The sequence below is a fragment of the Alligator mississippiensis genome, chromosome 3 (genome assembly GCF_030867095.1).
Source record: "Alligator mississippiensis isolate rAllMis1 chromosome 3, rAllMis1, whole genome shotgun sequence".
Lineage (NCBI taxonomy): Eukaryota > Metazoa > Chordata > Crocodylia > Alligatoridae > Alligator > Alligator mississippiensis.
This window is the reverse complement of record NC_081826.1, coordinates 233,146,895-233,171,272: the sequence shown is the minus strand read 5'-3', so window position 1 is coordinate 233,171,272 and position 24,378 is coordinate 233,146,895.

Here is a 24,378-nt window from a genome sequence, read left to right as displayed (position 1 = left end):
ATAAGGAATAAAACAGCAGAAGGCCTGGGAACATGCCTGCTGCCAGCCGCCATGCAATCACAAAAGCTTTCTTTCACTTACGAGTGGTGGTGCAACTTTGCCAGGAGAAAGGTGTGTCCTGTCTCTGTCAAGGAGCTTTGAGGGTAGACACATGCAATGTTTTGCTGCCAGAACTCAAGTTCTGCCAGCAGAACATTGTGATGTAGACTAGACATCTGGGGTTTTTTTCAGATTCAAACAGTAAATGAAACCTGGATCTACAACCATCTCTACAAGGCTGACTCATTCTCGTGATACAGCTGGAAGATATGCAGTAAATGAAGCAAGAGATTTCAGGAGAAGAGACAGGCTTATGGTCAAGGAAATAGAATGCTGCTGAGGACAACTGGATTTTGAATGAAGCAGAGGTCTGAAGAGAAAGGGAATGTGATTGTGAATGTAAAGATTAATTGCACATGTTGTCTTTGCAACAACCACCAGCTGTGGCCCACCAGGACTACTTAAGACAAATGGCTACTCTAATTTTCCTTTGACTATCAACACGTACTCAAATACATTGTAAAGGAAAATTATTTTTCAATTAATTATTTAAAATTTACAGTGATAACTAATTGCATTAGAGCCTGGTTCCTCTCATGCAATACCAATTTTGCAACAGTGTAATCTCTGGAATTCAACAGCTTTTATAAACCAGTGGAAGTTAGAATTGCCCTCAGACTAATCTCAGGATATATCTAGGGTATAATTAAGGTGAACCTTAAGGGATCCCTGAAGCTCAAATCCACTGACGGATTACTCCTTAGGTCAAAAGCCTTAGGTCAACCCTTACCAGAGCTCTATCATGACCCTGGAAAAACTACTGAACATTTGAGTATGATGAGGTTGAGGATGTTCCTGCAGTACATTTGGAAATCACCCAGGGGCACAGAAAGTTTCTCAGTACCAATCCCACAGTATCCTTTTTTGATTTTTGGACCCACTTTCTCTGCCTATTTCATAAAAGCAGAGGCTGATTCACAAGGAAGGAAAGTAGCTCTTATAACGAATCCTAGGAAGTCTACCTGATGTATCTGTACCATACATCTGTGCAAAGCACAAGAAGTGAGAAGCACAATGAGGTTTGTTTTGGTGTGGGCTAAAAAGTTTCGATATATTTGCAGAAGTCTCCTTCATGTGGCTCATACTGGTAGATGGTAACCCAAAGTGTGATCCATATTTCATACCCTCAGTTATTTTTTTTTAATTATTTTTATTGCATGTTTAAATGTAACACAAAAATCAGACATGCATCTATATCAACTGTACATGTCAACTGAACTATGCATATGTCTGTCATAAACAGTATGGAATACAGGAAAAAAGGAAAAAAGGGGAGGAGGGATGGATATAAAAAGGAGAAGTGCAAGGAGTGATCATTTAGTTACCAGAATAATCTAAAGAACTCTTTCCAAATTGCACCAAACGTTTCAAAGCAGTTAAGTCTGCTAAATAAATATGGCTCTCTCCATAGGTGCTAGATGTGCCATCTCATCATATCAGATTTTGACTTTTGGTAATGTCTTCCTTAGCCAATGCAGCAATATAATCCTGCATGTCACTGATAAGATTCATTGTAAAACTACATTCTGGGCAGGATTCAGCTTGAACTCTTTAAGCATATACCCAAGAACACACACATTTGCAAAAATGTATCAGTGCTATGTGCAAAACCATGTTCCCTCCAGTTATAACTTCTTTCCAAAAAGAAACAGTACTAGGTCATGACCAAAATATGTGACCAAGTGCTACTTGCAATGCAACACATTTCCAACATATTATCTACTGCAAATATATTTGATTCTTTAAGTTTAAAGGGAACCCAATGCAAATGAAAAAATATCTTTGGTTTTATACGACATAGTTTAAGATCAATTGTTGATTGAATATTGCAAATTGCAGAATTCCTCTGGGATTCAGTCATCTGGATACCTATGCCTTCATTCCATTCTAATCTTAATCAGTCCATAACAGGTCTGTTTTATGACACTATATATTCAAAAAGTGATAGCATAGAAGGGGAAACAGAAGCTATACCTAAAGCTTCAGGTCCAAACTGACTATCTAAGACTTATACCCTAAGTTTTAATGGAGGATCATTTTTTCTCCAGCACCCACTGTTAGAGCACAAAGGCTGGTTGCAGATGCTAAAAAACAAAACAAAATGGAGCTTTATGTTAAACACCACATGCTCCTGTACCAAGCCCAACACATGCCCAGAAGAGGCAGTGCCTAGTTGGACCTGGCCCTCCCAATGTCTATATAGATAAGGCGCTATAGTGAGGCTTTTTTGTTACTTTTATCCAATAGCTGATAGAAACAAAGCAAATTAGAAGTGTGGTGAACGAGCATGTCCCCATGAGCACATGTGGTTTGCAATACAGCTGCAAATATGTGCCACTGATAGTTGTCCCTGGGGAACACACATTCCTGCCCATGGGAACGCACCCTATGGGCGCATCCAGACAAGCACAGTTGTGCGGTATGTGGCACTGCAAACATGTTTGTAGTGCCACATACCGCACAGTCCGGTGTTCTCCACACTGCAAGAGTGTGTACTATGTTGGGGGGGGGGGTTGGGTTCTGTGGGTTTTTTTGACCCCTGGATATCCAGGGGTAAAAAAAAATGCAGAAAAAAAACCCTGGAGCAAGGCACACTCAGCCAGTGTGCACTGCTGAAAAGAGAAGCCAGCCCATCCAGAGCTGTGCTTCACTGCCAGCCAGGCTCCATGTGGCAGAATTACCGTGGCTGCAGTCCTGGGATGCCCCCAGGACTCCAGGTAAAGCTGCTTTGGGCAGCACAGTGCTGGCCCAGCCTCCCCTATCTCACCTGGGGCAACTTCCCTTGCACCAAAGTACGTGTGTCATGGGCCTTCCCAGGGGCAAGAAGCGGCGGCTTCTTGTTTCTATTCCAAAGGTCTATATAAATCTTACTTTTATCAGAGTCTGATATCATAAAGTATCATATTTAGAGGTGTAGAGGATTTTGTTAGCTCTTCTACTCTGGAACCTGTGATTATCAGCTCAATTTAAAACTGGAATTTCTTTACAGCCTTAATGCAAATGAATTCTAGTTAATTTTCTAAACCAAAGACTTCCTACCAATTAAACTAAAGGAAAGATGGAGAAATATTATTACCACTTTCCTGTTAGGAGTCCATAAGAATGGTAATAAGAGGAACAAAGTAGGTCTGACTCCCTGTCAAAACGACTATGCTAATTTGGGGGATTTTTTTCCAAAAAAAAAAAAAAAAATCCTCCTGAAAACATGTCCTTACTGTACTTGATGGAATACTAACTCTGTTAATCTAAGCATCACATGAGATGATCATAAGGTTAGAAAAGAAAACATTTCTTTAGTCCATGCTAAAAGGTATTTTTCCTGAAGGGGCACATGTACTGATTAGGTCAAGAAAGCTTTTTTCAGTCTGTCTTAGATATAGGCTCAATTTTTACAATCAGAAGCTAGCTATTTTTTATGCAGGCCTGAAAACAAACAAATAAATGAGGGTATAAATAATTACATATCACCTGGATGACCTAGATTTTCAGTATTATGACTTGCCATAACCAATTCCAGAACAATTTGATTTAGATGGACATTGCCAATCAGTGCTTCCTGATTCACTGTTTTATATTTTTGTGATAAAGATACTAAGTCAAATGAAAATATACATTGGGTTTTATGTTTCATTGATTAGAGAGATTACTTATATTATTGAATAATTACAGCCTGCAGTAGTTTGCTGGCATGACTTGGAGACATGAACAATTCTACTCTTTATACCACTGTCAGTAGTGTTAATTGTTAGCTCAAGTCTGATCTCACATCAGACAGGAGCAAATGTAGGACAAAGTCAGTACAATTTCTCCATCATTTAAACTGGTGTAAGTGACAGCACTGCTTATAGGAGTAAATTTACACAAATGTAAAACAGGTTTCAGTGACATCAAATCCGGTATACGGATGCTACCGCACTAATGAAGTATCAAAATGCTGAAAAACTTTTGTGCCTGAATCAAGAAGTACTTCATTAGTTATATCATTACTTATTCTAAGGGCAAATGTTTCTCACCTGCTTTAATTTTGATTTGTTAACGTTTTACTGCTAACACAGAGTTCAAACATCCATTCTAAGCCTTGTAGCCTGTTGGGTCAGTATGGCATACAATGCCATACTGTTAGCCCTGTAATGACCAAATAATCGGTTTATAGTTTGATCAACTAGAGGCAGCCTTCAGTTCAAGTCCTGAATAATGCTTAATCTCATACTAATGAATCCATGATAAAATACTTGAACTGCTTTTTCATTGAACCTTCCTTCCAAAAGCTAGGGCTAAGTAGCAGGTATTTTACTGTACAAGCATATGCCTAGACAAGTGAAATCTGTGTCATCAAGATATCTTAGTGGAAAAGTCTTTCACCTCAATTAATTGGAATTCCCTGTTAAAGATACCTGAAATGGTTCTGACTGGTTTTCAAATTGCTTTACTTTGCTCATATTAAAACTGCTGGTTCATTGTAGAAATAAAGATGGCAGGGGTCTGCTGCTGACAAAAAAGAGTTTTCTCCAAACTTTGCTTAAATGCTAAAATGAAAAGTCTCATGATATTGCCAGCCTGAAGAGAGATTACTTTAAATAGTGCTTGAAACATCTGCCAAAGAAAATTAGCTTCTCTTTGTTATACCAACTCTGGAAGAGGTGATTTCCTGGGGGGAGAACATGAGCATCACTTTTAATCACCTACTCAGACTCCGGTTAAGGATATTTTTTTCTTCTTTCCATTAGAGGCTTGAGTTTAAAAATAGTTTTAATGTCCCACTCGAGTTCTTTGATCATGCACATAATCTTACTCAAATCCAAGACGATCCAAATCCATCAGCATTGGGAAGAAAAATCCTTGTCTTAGATTTGAGTACTACTCCAGGCAAGACAAGGGTCCCCCCCCCCCCCATCAGCATTGCAAAGAAAAATCCTTGTCTCCAAGAAAGCAGGCTTGAGCAAGGGGCTGGGTCACAGGTGGCAAGAAGCAGGGGGGCTTGTAAAAGGAGGTATGTAGTGGGGGGGAAGGCAGCTGGAAGAGCAAATGCAGGGTGGACAGGCATAGACATGGCAGGCAAGGGGCAGGAGAGATAGACATAGCCTTTGGGGAAAGGGGAAGAGGTCTGGCCCCTTGGCTCTACCACTGCTTTCCCCAACAGTGTTTGCCGGGGGGGACGGGGGAGGGAGAGGGTAGACATTTAAGATGACCTTCCGCTACTTAGATTCCATACATGGAAAATTATTATGTATTTATGTATAGAATCAAATCAGTGGAAGGTCATCTTAAATTCAAAGTCATCTTGGATTCAGGTAAATATGGTAGACATTTGGATAAACAAATTGTTACAATAGGTGCCTATGTGGGGCAAGGGGAAGGGGAAAATATTCTACTTGCACAAATATTCAGGTTCTATACATAACTGTTGGAATCAAGAGCAGAATTATATTTTACTTTCCCTTTTCCATATATTGTGCTTAGATAGTCAGGGGTTCTATTCCCCATATTTCACTGCAACATGGACATGTAAGTATCTATTATTGGGAATGCTCAGAATGCTACTCAGTGGCTCTGTACACACGTACGCTGCATGAGTGAGAGTCTTAAAATTCTACCCTGCAAAACCACGTAATTAGCTGGTGTTAGATAGTAGGCCTGTGCAAAGCAGCTAGTATTCGCTTCAGATTTGCATTTGTCCCATTTTGGGGACAGTAATTCTGTTTGGTGATTCAAATCACTTTCCTGAATCGATTCAGCCGAATCTGATTTGGAGATTCGGTAACTGCTGAATCGGCCGAATTTCCGAATCGAACAGGCTCCATCCCCTGCCCACTTTCCCAGCCCTGTCAATGGCTGCCCCACCCAGCCCCAACCTCCTGGCTCTTAAAAAAAAAAAAAAGCCTCACTAAAAAAAAAAACCATTCCAAGGTTTAGTTGCAATAGCTGAGCAGTTAGGGCACTCACTCAGGCAGTAAGAGACCCTAGTCCTAAAACCCCTTCACCCAGAGAAGAGTTAATCTGTATCCCTCCAGCTTCCCAGCACAGGGCAACTCTAAGCACCAGGCCATAAATTAGATCCCACTTCATCCTCTTCTTAAAAATGAGTCACTTTACCCTGCATTTAATATTAATTAAATAACATGGAAGGAGAAGAGTGGGGAAGTTTCTGCCCCAATAGGATCAAGCTTCTAGGCTAGAACCCATGGCCTGCTCCTTTTAAGCCATACACCCTCTAATATGTTCTCTTCCTTCTGGCCCCACATCTCTTTTTCTCTTTTGGCTGCTTATGGATCATCTTCAAAAGGAAAGATTAAGACAGACATGGATACTGCCTGATCTGTGGCTGCATGATTACAGCACTGTGCTGGCAAGTGGAAGACATGAAAGTTCCTGCTGTCTGGGCAGAACCTGGGTTTCCCACTTCATGTCTGAGTGCCCTAATCACACAGTTATTAGGGCTAAAACATGAAACACCTTCCTCCTCATTGTTAGTGGACTTACACTCAGGTATTCATGTATAGACTAATGTAACTTCCTTGTCATAGCACAGACTACTAAGCAATGTGGAGGCTGTAAGCCATGTGGAGACTTATGTGCCCACTTTGTACAGGGCATAATTTTGCAAACCATGGGTGCCAAAATGGCTGTAGTGCACTGGGAAGCTACCATTTGGTTACATAAAGCAAAATAGGATTCTAACCCAAGAATAGGCACTGAAAGCCTTAGTGCATACAAATCAGACTTTAAGTGACATTGGGCTTAACTCCATTTTCTAGGCTCTGCCAAAAGACAATGAATATCCCAAGCAAGTTATTCCAGCTCAGAGGAATGTTCTGTGCAAATTGAAATGTAAACCCAAACAGATCATTTGCTCTTTTTTGTGAAATATAATTAATGGTCTACTTGCCACATATTTGACTGCAGGACTTTAACTTATTCTCAGAAAAAAACAAAACAATTATACTGTGAGCAACTGAGTACTTTCAATTCCCAGTGCCTTCAGTAAGACTAGAGGGCACTCAGCACCTTGCAGGAACTGGGACATGGCCTTACTGTTAAACATAACTTTGTATTGTTTGGTACTGCTTTATATATTGGAAGAAACCAGAGTAAGTTAAAGCTGTTATAGCAGAATATTTATGGATTTAGGGGATTGTTTTTTTAATTATGCAACTAAGATTTTATGCATGTATAACAGACACTACAATTGGGTCTCAAACTATTTACTCTAGCTACAGTTACTTATTTTGTGATTGGTCACTTACCTTACATGGTGGGGAGACGGGGCAGAGAAAGGTCTTCTGCTAGACAGAAAGAGAAAGAAAATATAAAAAGATTTTAAGATGGTCGAGTGAGAGTGTCTCTATATAGATTCCTCATATGAATACAGTCACAGAAATACTTAAGAGACTTTTAGTTTCTGTAAACACTCTTGAGAACAAAAACCACAGTTATAAGTATTTGTAAAACATGAATGTAAAGTATTTCAAATCTGCCATAGACATTTCATTACGTTCATGCAAAAGTGTGCTTGTGAATACATCTCTATGATTTTTCCTACCATCTCCTTCCCTCAGCCACTGTTTCTCCTAAAGAACAAAAATATTATTGTGTAAAAGGAATGAATTGCAGGAGGGAAAAATGAAATTCAAGCTCCAAATGAGAAGTTAAAAGGTACAATGGCAATGGAATGGCTGGCACTGGTTAAAAACCTCCCCTGCAACCTTTCATTTCCCTCCTTCACCTTCTCCTTGTCTACAAGACTAAAGCCTCACAGAGAGGGCTGCCTGTAAAACCAAGCCATGCATCATGACGTCTAACTATATCTAGTCCAGTCACATCTCGGGAGCCAGTGAATAGATTCCCACTATACCTTTATGCTACATGACAAGTAAAGAATCACCCTGTCAGGTTCCCCCCACCCAAATTGACAAAAATTTGCTGAATTACACTGTTCCAAGCCTTCTACACTGACAGGAGGCAGTCAGGCCTGACAACCCTTTCCCTCTTGTCTGTTATCTTGAAATCAATTGCACAGACTGATGCACAGAGTAATGGCTGTGGCATGTTCTGCAGGACTTGGCCCATCTGGTCATTGAGGAAGTCAGCAACATGGGTTTTTCATCGATCTGAGAGGCACTCGCTGCTTCACAGAGGTGACCTCCAAGTCTCCACCTGGCCCTTCTATACAGGAAATCGCTGTCTGTGGTGCACTCAGACAGAAATGAAAACAACTTTTACACCAAGGCATATCCATCTTTGCTTTTAATTAAGGTTTGTGGTTCAGTGGGATTAAACAGTAGTGTGTAAGCCAATGGGAGGTCAAGCTTTCTACGGGTCAGGAACCAGATTTATATAAATGCCTTACTTGCAATATAGCAGAGCCATTACATTTTAACATTCACTGTACATAATTAAAATGGGCCATTCTACAAAATTATCCATACAGTTTTTTTTTTAAACTCGGTACCATTTCTTTCTTTTTTTTTTTTTTTTACAAATGATATATTTTTATTAACAATGCTGTCTGCAGTTACAAAGATTAATAGCTCCCATATTAAATTCCATTACAGAAAAAAAAAGTTACAACATTTAATGTAGTAAAATGTTCTTAATGATTTGAAATAGTCAATACAAAATGACCATTTTCCAAGGGAGGCTTGTGTAACATCGAGGGAACCATTACAAATAGAGCAGTCCATATATTAAAAAGTCAGACTGGTCATCAACATTTTGAGCCGATTTTAATTTTTGGCCGAAATCAAAATAGAACAGTTTGGAAATAAAATCATAGTGCATAGAATTGTAGGTCTCTCATGCTTCATTCTTCTCCTTAGTTCGACTATATCTTCTATGATGCATTGCAGTCTTGCCTCCTGGCAAGAGGAGGCAGTGCATCATAGGAGTTTCATGACTGTTGTGCATCATAGGAAATAAGCTCCTGTGAGGCACGATGATGGCTGAGCTAAAGTGAAATACTGAAGGTTCTTTACGGTTCTTCACCCCAAAATTGAAATCTCCCATGCAAAGCACACATTTCAAAATGCCATTTAATAATAACAAAACAATTACTGAAAGGTGGTTTCTATTAATGCCATCTGATTCTGATGAACATTTTTAGATCAGGCTAAATTCATATACACTTACAGAATGTCTGTGTTCAGGAGATTGTTGATTCTTCGGTAGTAGAATGCAACAGAAAGCAGATTTATGGAAACTTGCTTAGATCGCTGAACGACTTTAGCAGGGGCTCACTTGGCACAGCTAGTACCATGCTAGGGTTCTGTATATTGAAGCTTGACACATTTCTACGCACTCATTTGTTTCATGTAATTTCCATTAGAAACCGCATTAGCATCACCCACCTCATTTCTCTTTGATACTCCACAGTCACGTAGGGATGAAGCTGGGTACCGGAGGCACAAGGGCAGCACTGATTTTCGGTTGCTGTGCAGTTGTCGTTGTGTGACTGCCAGCAGCAGCCACTCGCTTTTGCCCCTCTCCCCAAGGCAGCACCCAGGCTGACTGCCCCATTTGCCCTGCCCTGCTTATGCCACTCTACAAGTTTTAAAGCAGAGTTCCAGAGGCATAAGGTGACTGCATTAACTCATTCTTCCATCTAGCACTTATCAAAATGTTTATTTGGTGTATTATTCCCTTTCCTGCGACACTGTACTGTATTTCACCTCACAAACTGTAATGAATGTGTTCCCACAATGGCATACATCTTGCTATAGGAAGAGCAACACAGAGAAATTAAGAAATATGACAAAAAGTCATACAAGAGAGAGGTGTCAAAGTAAGGATTTGCTGAACACTTGTTACTTAATAGTTTAATAATCAGCCCAGTGCCTTAACCATGAGACCATCTATTGTAAGTCACTGATGACTCTATTCAGCAATATACTTAAGCATCCCAAGTGTATAAATTTTTTAAGCATCCCAAGTGTGTAAAATGTGTACAGTTGGGATTACTCAGGTGCTTAATATTATGTGCTTATATACATAACATTATGTATATAATTATATACATATATATTGTGCATATATATATATATATATATTATATAATAGGCATACATTATACATATATATTATAGTATATAAGCATACTGGGTTGCCACCTAAATGCATTTCTTGCCAATTTATAAGCAAAGTCAAGGAGAAAAAAACAGGTTGATGAAAAGCTTCATGGCAAAGCAGAAGAAGGAGTAAAGTGCCATGTGTTAAGTAATACTGAATCAGTAAAAATAAAAGTATTACTTCTCTATGCACCATGGAAGAGCACCTGCCACTTGAGACATTTTTTTTATATTGGCTACAGTGAACTTTCTGCTGCAACTCCAAACACACATATTACGTTTACACTCTGAGGGAACAATTAGGTTTTATTGTGCAATTTGTATCCCTACATAAGTGGGATAAATCCCTATCTTTTTTCTCAGAGAGTTAGAGTTAATTAAATCTGTGGCAAAGAAAGAATTAATTTATCTTAATTATTCCAAGTTAGTGGTAAAGTCTGTCATGACTGGTATAGCATGGAGCAAATAAAAAACAATAAGGGATTAGAAAAATGCATGACACAAACAAAAGTGGCCGTGCAGTCCATTCAAAACATGTTGGAAACCGTAAAATGTAAAGAATTTGAAGAAGAAAGGTTATATAGATGGTGCCTCAATTAGAAATTGCCTATTCACGGATCTTCAAGGGTCCTACTTCTTATGTCTCTTTCTTTTGCTCTCTGCATCCCAGTCTCTTCCATCTTACTGCCAGGCTGGATATGCAATAAGTGCCACCAACCTAGCAAGACTTAGGTGGCAGGAAGAATGTAACATCAGGTTTCTCATCTTATTCCTAAGCAGGAGGGAGGGTGTGAGGGCTCTAGAGATCAGGAAAAGCTGAGTTAATAGATGATTCTATGTCAGTTGAATTTAAAAAAAAAAAGGGAAAATAAAGTCTGAAATGCATGAAATGATGGACCAGCTATGTGAGGGCAGTTTGTTCCTGAGACATCTACATTAAACATACAATGTTAGAAGACTGCTAATACTGGATCATGAATAGTTTAGAGGAAAGAGTTACTGATTTCCTCATTTATTTTCTTGACTATTACTGAAAAAGAGGAAAGCACCATTAGGAGGGAGTTGCATGAACATTGCTTACCAGCATTATTAGCATCCTAAGTAGAAAAAAATATGAATTCCCTGCCTTATTAATAAAAATATTCAAAACAAGGGATATGTATGGTACATACCCAGATTTCTTTTTGAGTACTGTTCTTCAGATGGGCTCAGTATTTAAAAAATGCCTTTTCAGATAGATTTACTGAAACGTCTACTGAAACAGCAAAATGAGCAGCATTCTGACTGTTTTGGGGAAAGCAGATTAATGTTTTGCAACTTAAATAGACCAAGGAGAGTAGTGTCTGCTCACTAGTCCAGAGGAGGCTGGGCTGGTGCGGGCATTAAGGTGAATGGTTGACAGCCCAGAGATCACAAATCTGAGGCTACAGCAGAAGTGTTCATGGCACAGCCTTGTCAGATTCCAACGAATCTGCAATTCTGCTAAATACGTTGTCACAAGGACATGGAAAAGGAAGAACTACTCCAGAGTGGCAGGGGTCACAGTTCCAAAGGAAATCTATTACTCAACAAATTTTGACAGCTAAGCAACTTATAGGGACTCTATTAGGTTGCTTTCCCCCTTGATTTTAAGTTTAGCAAAAACTTTCAAAAACATAATACATAGGAGAATGTTTCATTATTTAAAGATGTGAAAATTATAACACAAAAAACCTCCAAATATTTTCCTGAAGTGTTTGTAATATGAAGATTTCAGTACCCTGGTAGGATTTTTTTTTAAACATTTACTATTTTATAGAAAATATTAAGCACTCTGATCTGAAAAATGCAAGCTAAATAACCCCCCCCCCCTTAAAATACCACAAAATCCTTGTCTTTTACATTTCGTTTATATATAATAATTTATAACCTTGATTATCCAGTGTGTCACGTTAATCTACCATTAAAAAATATTTGAAGTGAACACCTTTGTGAGTATCTACGCTTGTGGATGCTGATGCAAAATTAGGCTCCAAACATGTAAAACTGTAGCTAGAAATAGAGTGATCTAGTTGTTGTTACATTTAGACTGTATTAAGGATTTAGCTAAATGTGATACAAAACTATTCCACTAATTTGAAACAGCAGCACTGAGGCCAGATACAGGCATTACACATAAGCTAGTATAAGTTCCCCAAAACAAGTCCATACCTATAACAGAAGTTCAGTGCACATAGACTGGTTTAAACATGGCAGAACCCAGTCTAGATCTGCACTCAAAGTTAATCGAGTTACATTACACCAGTGCATCTAACTTTGGTAGCAGATCCCCTATCAATTCATGTTAGGATGTTAGGTCACTGTCTGTTAGCATCTCAAGTGCCTTTGCATGCCCCTGATAACCCCTCCTTGCAGGGAGCTGTGCTGGCACTCACCCTGGGCTTCACCCCCAGGCTTTCACAGAATGAAGCCAGCAAAGCCTCTGTCCCCAGCCCTGCCTCCTGCCTGCAGCGAGCTGTCAGCTACAGTCAGGCAGGGCAGAGGAGAACAGATGATTCTGCTGCATGGACCTGGTCCTGGCTTGGGTCAGTAAAGCCTCTGTCCCCAGCCCTGCCTCCTGCCTGCCATGAGCTGTCAGGCACAGCCAGGCGCGTGGGTGTGGAAATAGAGGCTTCCGGGCTTCTGCCACATGGACCGGGTAGCCAATCAGCCACTCAGCTGCATTCAGCACCCACTGGCAGCTTGGGGAGCCCACAGGGCATGATGGGGGGTGTGCAGGAGTTCCCCCAGCATGCTGACCTTGACTAGTGCACGAAGCCTACATCCCGCCTCTGCCACCAAAAGGCAAACAGGTGTTCTGTTTGCTCCTGAACTAACTTACACTAATTACAGAAAGCCACATAGATTTAATCAATTCTACCTCAGGCTTTTTAAAATGTCCATATCTGGTCTGACGTTTGAATATATTAGAAATATTAGCAAATATTGCCAAGGATTATCTGGTTTAATGATGCTATAAAAAACATGATCTGCTGACTGACTGCAGTAATATAGAGACAAGGCAACACGTACTCATTGATGAAGTTATGAAATTTCTGGCTAGAAAATGCAAATGCAACACAGTTGCAGATGCAGCTATGTGTACAACTTTAAAAAAAATCTTCAGATTGTTTGAATTCAGGGACAAGCAGTGGAAGGTTTAAGTTAATTTCCCTAGCTTGTCTCTACAAATAAACTACTGTGTCAAAGAGATATGCATCTTTAACGTTGATATACCAGGAGCTCAAATATTATCTACCCTATTGAAACCAGTAGCAAATTTTCCACTGATATCATTGGGACTGGGAAAAGAAAAAGTATTGAGAAAAGTTCAACAACAATCCTGTAATACCTCCAGAATTTGCACAAATGGCAGTCAAATAATATATTTGGAGAAATGTAGCAGTCCTGAATACTGATCTATCTTCTTGATTTTTTTTTCCTTTTAGCATGTCTTGCTAGCTGATAAAGTTCCACTAGGTTGGTGTAAGGCTGTCATTTTATATAGGTGACGCTTTTCATGTGTCACATTTTAAGTACCTGGTGTTAAAATGGTAACCTCTGCTGAAGTGTTGATGGAGTCAGATTGGAAATGTAGTAATAACCAAGATATGACTTCAAGCAGAAATAAAGTTCTGAACAAAACAACATACTGTATATATTTAAGTAAGCCACTCGTCTGATTGCTAATGACTCTGCTATGACTTTGCATGCTTTCCTCATCAGAAATGCCTACCTTTAGATTTGTTTAGAAAGCTTGTGAAACAGTTTAAACATAGTTTTCCTTCTATAGCTAAAACATTTCTCAATAGTCCTGAGTAGATCCTGTCGGAAAATTTTCTCTGAAATGCATGATCAGGCTATTTGCCTGGGATGTAAAAGATTGTGCCTGATATAGAGCAGTACACTGCTTCTGGTTTTCTCAAATCCAAAGTGAGTGCCCCACCCTCACTTGGCATCTCTCTCACTTCTAGTGTGTGGCAAAGCAGCACTTTAGTTTTCTCCCAATGTAGAGACATTTTTGAAATATTAAAAAAGCCTCACAGGAAAGGGAGAAAAAAGACATTTCCTGCTCATCTCTAATACAGAAGAACTTTGGACCTGCAGTGAATGGGATTTTTATCTTTTTGATCCTTCAGCTTCACTCAAAACCATTTTCCAAACTCTTATCTTTTCTCCTTACTGACAGTTCCAATATTTCATGTGAACTTCCCATTTTTTTATTTCAGCCTTTCCAGAAGTTCTCTTTCCGCTAGTAGCTCCCACTCCCTTTATGAGATTTTCTGTTTTCCCTAATTAGAAAGCTAGCTCCCTTCCCATTTCCACTTTTGTACCCCCCTCTCTTGCACACGCACTTTCTCACACTTTTCTTATTGCTCAAAAGGCCCTTACACAGAGTTCTTTTGCTCTACAGGTTATCACTATAAATTAGTGGCATCCAAAGGAAAGGCCATAAGAACAGTTACTGCAAAGTAAATGTAATCGGTTGTTCTATAGTAACGGTTTACGTTAATGGTTTTTCCCCAACAGTAAATGAAAATTAGCTTATGACTGTTTCCATTTACATTATCAGAATTTAGCTTTCATTTAGTGTGGGGGAAGACGAGATGACTAACACAAGCAGTTATATTGGAGTAGGCAACATATGGTAACCTCCCATAATTTATCTCATGGTAACTTGTTAATGTGCCTATGCTAGTGATTCTCAATGAGGGTGCTGTGTGATCCTTTTAAGGGTGCTGCTAGGTACCATGCAATATTAGCACTGTTAGGTATATAAACAACTACACATGATTTACAAGATTAATACAATGGATTTCTATTTGAAATCTCTGGATTTAAGATATTCTAACCTGTTATGGTCTTTTTTAGTTCTTTCCAACACAAGAATTGCTCTACTGTTTTTATCTGTAGTCAAAAAAATAAGAGCTGGCATTTTATGAGGGCTGGTACCTGGAGTCTAAAAAGTTTCAGAATCATTGGCCTATGACCTCAGACTCTGTTTTCCTAAAGGTGAATTAAATTAAGTGAATAAATGCCCTTGACCATTTCTTGATCAAGGTTTAGAAATTATGTGAAATATGACTTAGGACTCATTACCACGAGCATGATAAAAGGTCTCAGAAGTTACATGCAGGAGCACATTACATACATTTACTTTATCATCTAAACCCTGACCATAGTATGCAATGTGTGTGGTATCATTTTGATACAATGCCACAACCCATCCAGGAGCTATACCACAGAATAATAAAAGGCAGAGAGGTTCAGTAATGATGGAATTGCTTCATAACGACCCAACTCTGCCCATGGTCTGTAGTTAGAGTCACTGATTTTTTAGCAATGGACCATATGCCAATAAAGTCACTGAATAATTATGTACTATCAAAAGGTAATGCTGTCCTTAATATCCTAAAGCAGTGGTGCTTAACCTTTCTGCTGCACAGGCAAGGTGAGTGGGGTGCAGCCTGTTCTGGGGCAGACTGTCAGAACCAGCATGCCAGCCTTATCTGGTATGTAGGACCATGTCATTAGGCCTGTGGGGCTCCTGATGGGTCCACAAATTTAGTGACAGGAGGTGCAGCAGCAGTGTTAATTTGCCAGATCTGGCCTGCAGGCTGTACTTTGAGCACCACTATTATAACGCATGCACATATATGTTAGGAGATGAGGGTAATTTCTACCTGGCAGACTGAAAGTCTGAATAATCCATAGGCAAGGAGCTCATTGTATACCATGTCTGAGTAATGCTTTTTCACCTTATTTACTAACATTTTCTGAAAATAAATCAGAGTGGCTCAAATTTTATTTCAGTGAAGATAAGCAAATTTACACCAAGTGAAAACATGAACCAGTTTTCAGCTAGTGCATGCATGGCTATATATGTAGCTATATGAAACAAAGGCAATATCAAAGCCTCACTCATTGACTGCAACTTAGAAAACATGGGTGGATATTATGTAAAACAAGGAGGCTTTTAAAATTTTATTTTTGGTTACTTTTGGGCTTAATCTGTAAACCAACTTTTTTTTATTATTATAAAAGGGTAAATGATGCATTGAGCCCATAGACAAAATATCAAGGAGTATTTGAGGATTGATAACACGGCTTTAGCTTACAAACTAGCTTCAGATTTCTCTTATCTCTTTCCTTCTCCTTTTTCAGCCCCATCTTCTCCTTTTCTTGGTGTGTTACATCACCATTTCTTGTTTATAGCTGATATTCTATTTAGTTCCTTTTAGGTCTCAACCGTTTAATATTTTTTAGGTGTATTTGCTATGAATTTCTGCCATCCACCTATACATGTATAGTCGTCTTCCTCATCATATTTGAATATTTTGCACATTCTTAGAATAAACATAATAAAAAGTTCACAGTTATGTCTCTATACTTCTTGTCTGTGTATTTTAACTGTATATATTTTTTTGGAAATCTGGTCAAATAAATTAGTTTTATTTATCAACCAGTAGGGTTATGACATTTCTAATGTTTTTTAGGAGAAAGTTCCACAATTGTAGAGCCAGTTTCATGGTTTTCTGTTATTCCCCTGATTCGATTTCTGGTTTTCCACCTCACTGTCTTTCCCCTCCTGACTTTCCTTTCAGGTTCCTTTCATCATTATTCATTTGTAACAGAAGGGAAACTGCAGACCCCAGCCATTGCTCTAGGCACTACAGAGAGGGCAAGTAGCTCTCAAGTACGTCTGTTCTACATAGACAAGACATGTGCAAGAAAAGGACATAACTTACAAACTAATGAAGGGGACAGTGGCAGAGAATGGTTTAAGGTGGGATCCTCTTCCTAGCCAAAGGAGAGAGTAGAGTAAGAATGATTTGTGGTTAAGGTGCTGGATTGGGACTCTGTAAATCTGGGTTAAATACCTTGTTAATAAACTAGCATTCTTACTCTACTCTCTTAAGAGATCTATGCTTCCAAGTACTCTTCATGCTTTCCTACCATGCTATTGTAATGCACTGCATTTGTAACGCTACCTATGGTTGTCTGCGTGATGTCTTGACAAATACTTTGCAGGGGTCTTTCTTTTTAAACCATATTTTGCTTTCACATTGTCCTATAACCATCCATTCTGTCCTTTTGTGTACTAGCTAGAAGAAGTGAATGTATCCCTCTATTAATCAGTGCAGTTTCAGATGCTATTTGAAAACATTAAAATCTTAAAGTGAGTTAAAATATAATATCAAAATGTGTTCCAATTTCCCTCTGTGTTAAACACATCATTATTATTATTATTATTTGTGCTAATATTAATAGAAATACGGCACTAGAAATATGATAAAAGGCAAGTGTGGAAAGTATTGTACTGCCTTAGGCTACTTGACACTGGCTTTTGTTCTTGTGGAAAATATCATGTAACTTTCAGAAGCAGAACTTACATGAGGTACCATCCAAAAATAATTTAAATTTTGCTGAACTCATAACCTCTAATCTTTGCACCTTTGTATTCCTGAGAATGACTATAAATCATTGGATTGTTTTGCTACTATTCCACAAAGATGCTTTACTTAAAGGAATATAATTCATCATAAAACAATTGTTTAAGCATGCACGTCTCTACTGGATCAAAGTAATTCAACTGTGTAAACAAAAAAGGGGAAATCAAGTTTAAAAAATACTAGATTAATTACAGCAGCTGTAAAGGAATATCATGTGTCACTTTCAATGCTTATTAAAGGAGTGTCACTCAAAAATTCTTTATTAAAATAAAAATCCCAACCCTTCAATTTTTCTAACATCTTCAAGAGCTGATGTTCATTTGCCTTTTACAAGGGGAAAAGAAAAAGCCCAGAACATAGCCATGAAGTCAGGCTGTTCCCTGATATTTGAACTACTGAATTTTTAACAAGAAATCTTTTAAATTTTTGTTCAAGAACTTCTGTCCTTTCAAACTAGAAAAAATATATCAAGGCTAATAGAGCAATACACCTAAAATAATCATAGGCACCTGGACAGTTTTTATGAAAGCTTCTACTTCCACATGCAGTTAATACTCAAAGAAGTGAAAGAAAATGGCATTACGAATGCTAGTTTATTAACAAGGTATTTTCTGGAGGATTTTGCCTAGGTTACTGAAGCATAACATAATGCCAGGACTTACGATATGATCATATTTTTTTCAATGTGGCTCCTCCGTTGTCATGAATCACAGATACACTGTATATCTTAAATGTCACTGGGGACTGTCTCTTTTAATCCTTTCTTTTTCAGGCAAACATGCCCTTGGTGTTTCTGCTACAGATTCAATGATGCTGTCTAATTGACAATTTAAGATTTGCACATGCTATGCCTGTGTCCGTAATCCCCAAGCCATATTTATGTCTCTTGTAAGTCATAAGCAGGCCAAGGACATTGAGGTCTTACAGTTTCAACAGCCTGTGGGATTCTTTTGATATACATTAGTCTTTACACACACAACCTGCTCAAAAATTTCACTGGTAATCACACTTAAAAGATACCTTTGTCAGTTGATGAGTGAAGTAATAGTCTTTATTTTTCTGAAGACAGTCTGTTATTCAGTCAATGTGTCTTAAGCAAGGGTGCACATTGGCAGCACAGTATTTAAGGATGTGTTATTTCCATTTCCAGAGATTTGTAATGACCCCATACATATATGGGTGAGATATGCATTTGGAATACAAAGGGACTAATTTTGACAAGTTGCTTCCACTGTTTTGCCTAAAAAGATTGATGATGCAAATGAGAGTGGGTAAAATTACGAAACATGGATGCTAATTACTAGATTCTGCCTACTGCTAAGGTGTGATTACACTGAGTTTTTCGGGTTTTTTAAGAGGAAAACCCAGAGTTTAACAGCAGCACAACTCCGTTGATGGCCATACCACTGAGAAAGCTAGTGTAAACGAGCTAGGAAGTTTACCCTCAGCACAATGGCTCTCTAATACTCTATAAAAGAATAAAATACAGAATTTTCTGTGGTATAATGCTGAAATTCCATATAGTAGTGGTATCAAAGAAATCTATTATGAACTGCTCGATAAAAAGTCATTTCTTATAGCAAAGATGATTGAAAGAAACACAAAGGTATTCAAATAAGTATATTTAAAAGCTAGTATTTAAGGTGCTGCTATCTCCACAGAGTGGGCTTCACAACATGGTTCTTATGGCTCTTGAATAGGGAATACAGATAATCAGTACCATATTGTCTCACTCTGAAATGTTCCTTTCAAATGTAACAGGTCAAAATGACTCTATTTTTGTTAAACCTCAGGTGGTTTGACAGCTAGCTGAGTTTGAGTGCTGCGAGTTTCTGTGCTAACTTAGAACAAGTTCTTACAAAGCACTTTAATGTGTTTGAGGTGGATTTAAGACACATGGGTACTGCAGCTGCATGTGTATCGAACAGCCTAACTGAATCAGTTTCTTTCCCAGGGATTTGGAAGGGTCACTGTATATATTTTGCTGTTATACTTGCTGTTTTATCTGTTTTTTTTGTGGAAAATATTAATAAGAATTTTAGCCCTGAATGAAGAGAAGGCCTTTGATTCAGTTTTCTGGAGGTACCTTTTTATATAGTACAAGGGATGGGATTTGATAAAGAATTCACAAGATGGATTTAGCTATTACACACAAATCCTACTTCAAGAGTTGTAACCAGTAACGTCTGCTCCATTTCCTTTGCAAAAGGGAACTCAGCAAAGTTGCCCATTATCACCCTTATTTTTGATTTAGTGCTGGAACCACTGGCTATAGCTCTATTGAATAAGGGTGATATAAAAGGTCTTAAGGTAGGAGATAGTGAACACAAGATTCTGTTGTATGCTGATGGTACATTTGTCACAGCCTAAGAGATCAGTTCCTGACCTCTTATTATTAATGACATTTTTAGCACTCTCTCTGGATCTAACATTGATTGGACTAAGTTTGAGTTCTTGGACTAAATAGGTCCACACAAAAGATATTTTTAGCCAACGGTAGTTTCAGTGGCAATCAGAATACATCATTTACTTGGGTATTAAAATATTGAAGAATATTAATGTTATTGTCTACCAAAACTTTCAGAAGCTTGTCAGTGTAAAAATGCAGGATCTGAACAAATGGAGCAGTTGGGTAATATCCTTGTGGTGGTATGTCAATATTTAAAAAAATGAATGTCATACCTCAGCCAATTTGTGTTTTATATAATCTACCAGTTATAACTCCCCCCATCCTATTTTCTTAAAATAAACCAAATGTTCAACAGGTTTTGTGGGGGAGAGGATAAAAGGGCTTTAAAAAGATGCCACTACCAATCGAAATGGGTGGCTTTCATTTTCCAGACCTCCAACAATATCACAATGCCTTCTAAGTAAGACAGGCTATGTACTGACTGACTAATATTACTGATAACTATTGTGTATGGATGGAAGTTAAAAAGGCACTTATTTCTCCTCCCATTATCAACCATTATACATTCTATTTATTGCATTCTTTCTTACTCTCTAATCCCTATAACTTTTGCAGCCCATAAAGCTTGGAAAACTTTGGCAAACTTACTGAAGTTTCATCCTTCATTACCTTGTAAGACCTCTACCTAGGGCAGTGGCAGGCAAAATACAGCCTGCCAGTCAATTTCATCCAGTCTGTGGGTGCCTACCAAACAATTGTAGCCCGCCAAGCTCATGCACCTCACTCCCACCCTTGTGGGTGGAAGGTTCTGGCCCACCCAGCAAGCAGCTTCCAGGCAGGGCTGCTGCTGTCACTGTTGCAGCCACCAGGGGGATCTGCATGGTTTCCCTGGTGTCCCATCCACTCTGGGTACCAGGTAGGGAAGCGGTAGGGGTGGGGTGGGGAAGGGGAAGCTGCAGCTGGGTAAGAGCATGGAGCACAGGGCTGGGGCTGGTGGCAGTGGGAGCGCAGAGCTCGGGTGGGCAGGGTGTGGGTTTAAGGGAGGGTAGGGGTGTGTGCGGACCCCCCCCCCACACACACTTCCCCCCATGGTGCACAGCACCCAGCAGCAGCAGCAGCAGCAGGTGCCCAGGGTGCTTGTGGTCTGTGCAGGTGCTGCCTCCAGCACTGCTTGCAGCCATCACTGCAAGTGGCAGCAAGGAGGCAGCCAGGCTGGCCCACCTCTTTAACACAAGGTTCTGTGCAGTGCACATGAAGGTCCCAACACTCACATGCCACTGGGGGAAGCCCCATGGAATGGACCCGACTGTCTTCTCTGCTCCTGCTGTGCAGGTCCCAGGACCTGGAAGCAGGTCTACCAGGAAGCAGGGGATGGGGTTCCCTTCCACTTTAGGTGGAATCCTTGGACCTGTATGGCAGGGAGTAGCCAAGACAGCTGGCTCCATCATGTGGGACTTCCCCCTGTGGTGCATGAGTGCTGGGATCTGCATGCAGGGGTGTAGGTTGTAGCCGTGTCGGTCTAAGGACATAGGCAGACAAAGTTCCTTGGGTGAATTTGATATCTTTTATTAGACCAACCCAAATAGTTGGAGAATAGTTATTAAGCAAGCTTTCGAGTTCAAAAACCCTTTGTCAGGCTAAGGAAGTTTCAGCAGTTGGTGTGTGCTCTTCACTGTGCAGATCCCCGTGTGATAGAGGTGGAACAGCCTGGCTGTCTCCTTGCTGCCACTTGCAGGACTGGCAAAAGTTGTGTGAAATCAGGTGGCAGTGCCTGCATGGGTCATGAGCACCCCAAGCACCTGCTGCTGGTGGTGCCAGGGGCTGTGTACCATGGGCGGGAGTGTATGGGGGGTCCCCACACACCTTCACCCTCCCTCACAACCCACAAATGCCACACACCTACAACCTACCCCCAGAACCTCCCCACATATATACATACCCCCCAACATATCCTATTGCCCTCCCAGAGACAGCCACACCCTCTCAACCCTCCCCGCATTCCACCATACACACACACACCCAGCCACACCCCACACACAATATACAGAAGTAAGACTTTATTTTGGAGTTATTATGCAAACATCTCTATATATAGTACACAAACACAAATCATGACAAAATACTTTTTGTAATAAAATTAAAAGATGTTTAGCTTTTAGTATGTGATTTTTCTTTTTTCTGTTTCCAAAATGGCAACCCTCCCCTCCCAAGAGGAGTATTTCTGGGGGTCAAGGGCAGGGACTTTTGGTGGCAAAGGCCAGAGGTTAGGGGCAGAACATCAGGTCTCAAGATGGCGACCAGGGGGAAGGGCACCTGTCAAGTGGCAGGGCTATCCTTGTGGCCCTCAACAGGTTACCAAAACTCATTAAGTTGCCTTCTAGCTGAAATAATTTCCTGTCCCTGATATAAGGCAGTCTCTTTTTGAAGTATGGGTCTCACAAACTGATAGGGAGAAAGTGAATGGATAAGTGATTGTGCACATGGAACAGCTTCTAGCAGGAAATCATATTTTCTGAGATATGTGATGAATCTGACCTTCCAAAAACAGTTCAATGCAATGTATACAGTTGCTTTAAGTATTAGAAAATCAGTTTGGATCTGAGGCTTCAGCATAGGTGTCATGAGAAAAAATTATTTGGGTGGGGGCTGATCATATGTGCACATGTAAGCATGTGCCCCCCTGCAGCAGGTAAGTCTGTGGGGGAATAGGTGAGGGGGAGGGGAAAGGACTGTGGTGGGGTTCAGATCGAGGCAGCAGTGGTGAGGGAAGGAGTGGAGCAGAGGCAGGGGCAGAGGCAGGGGCTCAAGGGAATATGGTGCCAGCTGGGCTGGACTGGGTGGTGGGAAAACTGGAGCCTGGGTGGCTTGTCCAGGGGTGCGGGAGGCTCTTGCTGCTATATGCACCCCAGCAGAGGCTTGGGGGACATGTGCCTGCCATCTGTGGTGGAGGCGGCTGCCACTGCATACTGTACTTTGCTCTCTGCTGCAACTGTACATCCCACAACTGGGTAGGCAGCAGCCTGGTGGCTGACCACCCAGCAATCCAATGCACATGACATGCCACTCTCAAACCAGTGAGGGGCAGAGGCAGAGCAGAGCCCCACCTGCAGTGGCAGTCTGCTCTCACTACATGCACAGATCGGGGGGGGGGGGCATGTGCCCCCCGCCTTGGCTCCCCAACAGTGCACGCAGCAGTGGGAGTCTCCCCCACCATGCCCCTAGACTGACCATCCCACGACCCAGCCCGGCCGGGGACCCATTCACCCTGCCCCTGCTCCACTCTCTCCTGCACTGTAGAGGTCTCGATCTACCCCTCCCCCTGCCCCAAGCCCCTTCCTCTTCACAAAGAAAGTAGACTAAAACTTTCCTGCCATGCTCGGACATCACACACTGGGGCTGCCATCCTGGCTGGTTGCAATCCTAGTTGCGTATCTGTGTGCACACCCCTTGCCCCCACTCCACTGCAGCAGCCTGGAGCCTGTAGCTGGGATGCCCTGCAGCCATACCTGCTGCCCTGCATTTGGGGGAGCTGAGCCCTGGTAGACCCCCCTTCCACTGCCTATGAGCTTCAGGTGTAGTAAATGCTCCAGGTATATGCCTTGTAATCTGCTTCTCTTCTCCAGTCTTGTGCTATCATTATTTGAATATATAATGTCATTAAAAGATCTGATACAGACTACTTAAGTTCTAAGTAGAAAAAAGGCCTAGGTATCCAGATGACAGAATCCCAGTGGAAATCAGCAATTCACAATATTTGAATATCAACAGTTGTTCTTGGACTATTTTTTTTGTCTGCACTGTGCTCCCTCTAAACCTAAAAAAAATATATATTTATATATATATATATACTTCCAGTAGATACATGTTGGAGATGTGATGCATTGCAGGCAGTACTTGGTCATTTGCTTTGATCATGCTTAATTATCAATTCCTTTTAGAAAGAAATCATAACTAGAGTTAACATGGTTTTCAACTGAGCACTGATACCTTTTGCAAGTATGTGTGCTTAGGTATATACCTAAGCAATTCAAACTGAATCCTTCCAAAACCATTGGTCTAAAGTAAGGCAGCTAACTTGCATATTTTGAAACCTAAATGACTGGGTTTCTATAGTAGCTTGAAGTATCAGGTCATTTATATGTAACTAGATGTGGATTTTAGATGCACTGAAGTTTGAAAATCTGACCAAAAGAAGCACTTTTGCTGGTTGAAGATAAACTGTTTCCAGTCATTTCCCCCATCTGAGCTTTCTCAAGCCAATGTGATCTTTGAAAATAGGAAAGGTAGCATAAAATGTACTAAAATCTACTGAAGCATAAAATGCTGCCCCTCATCT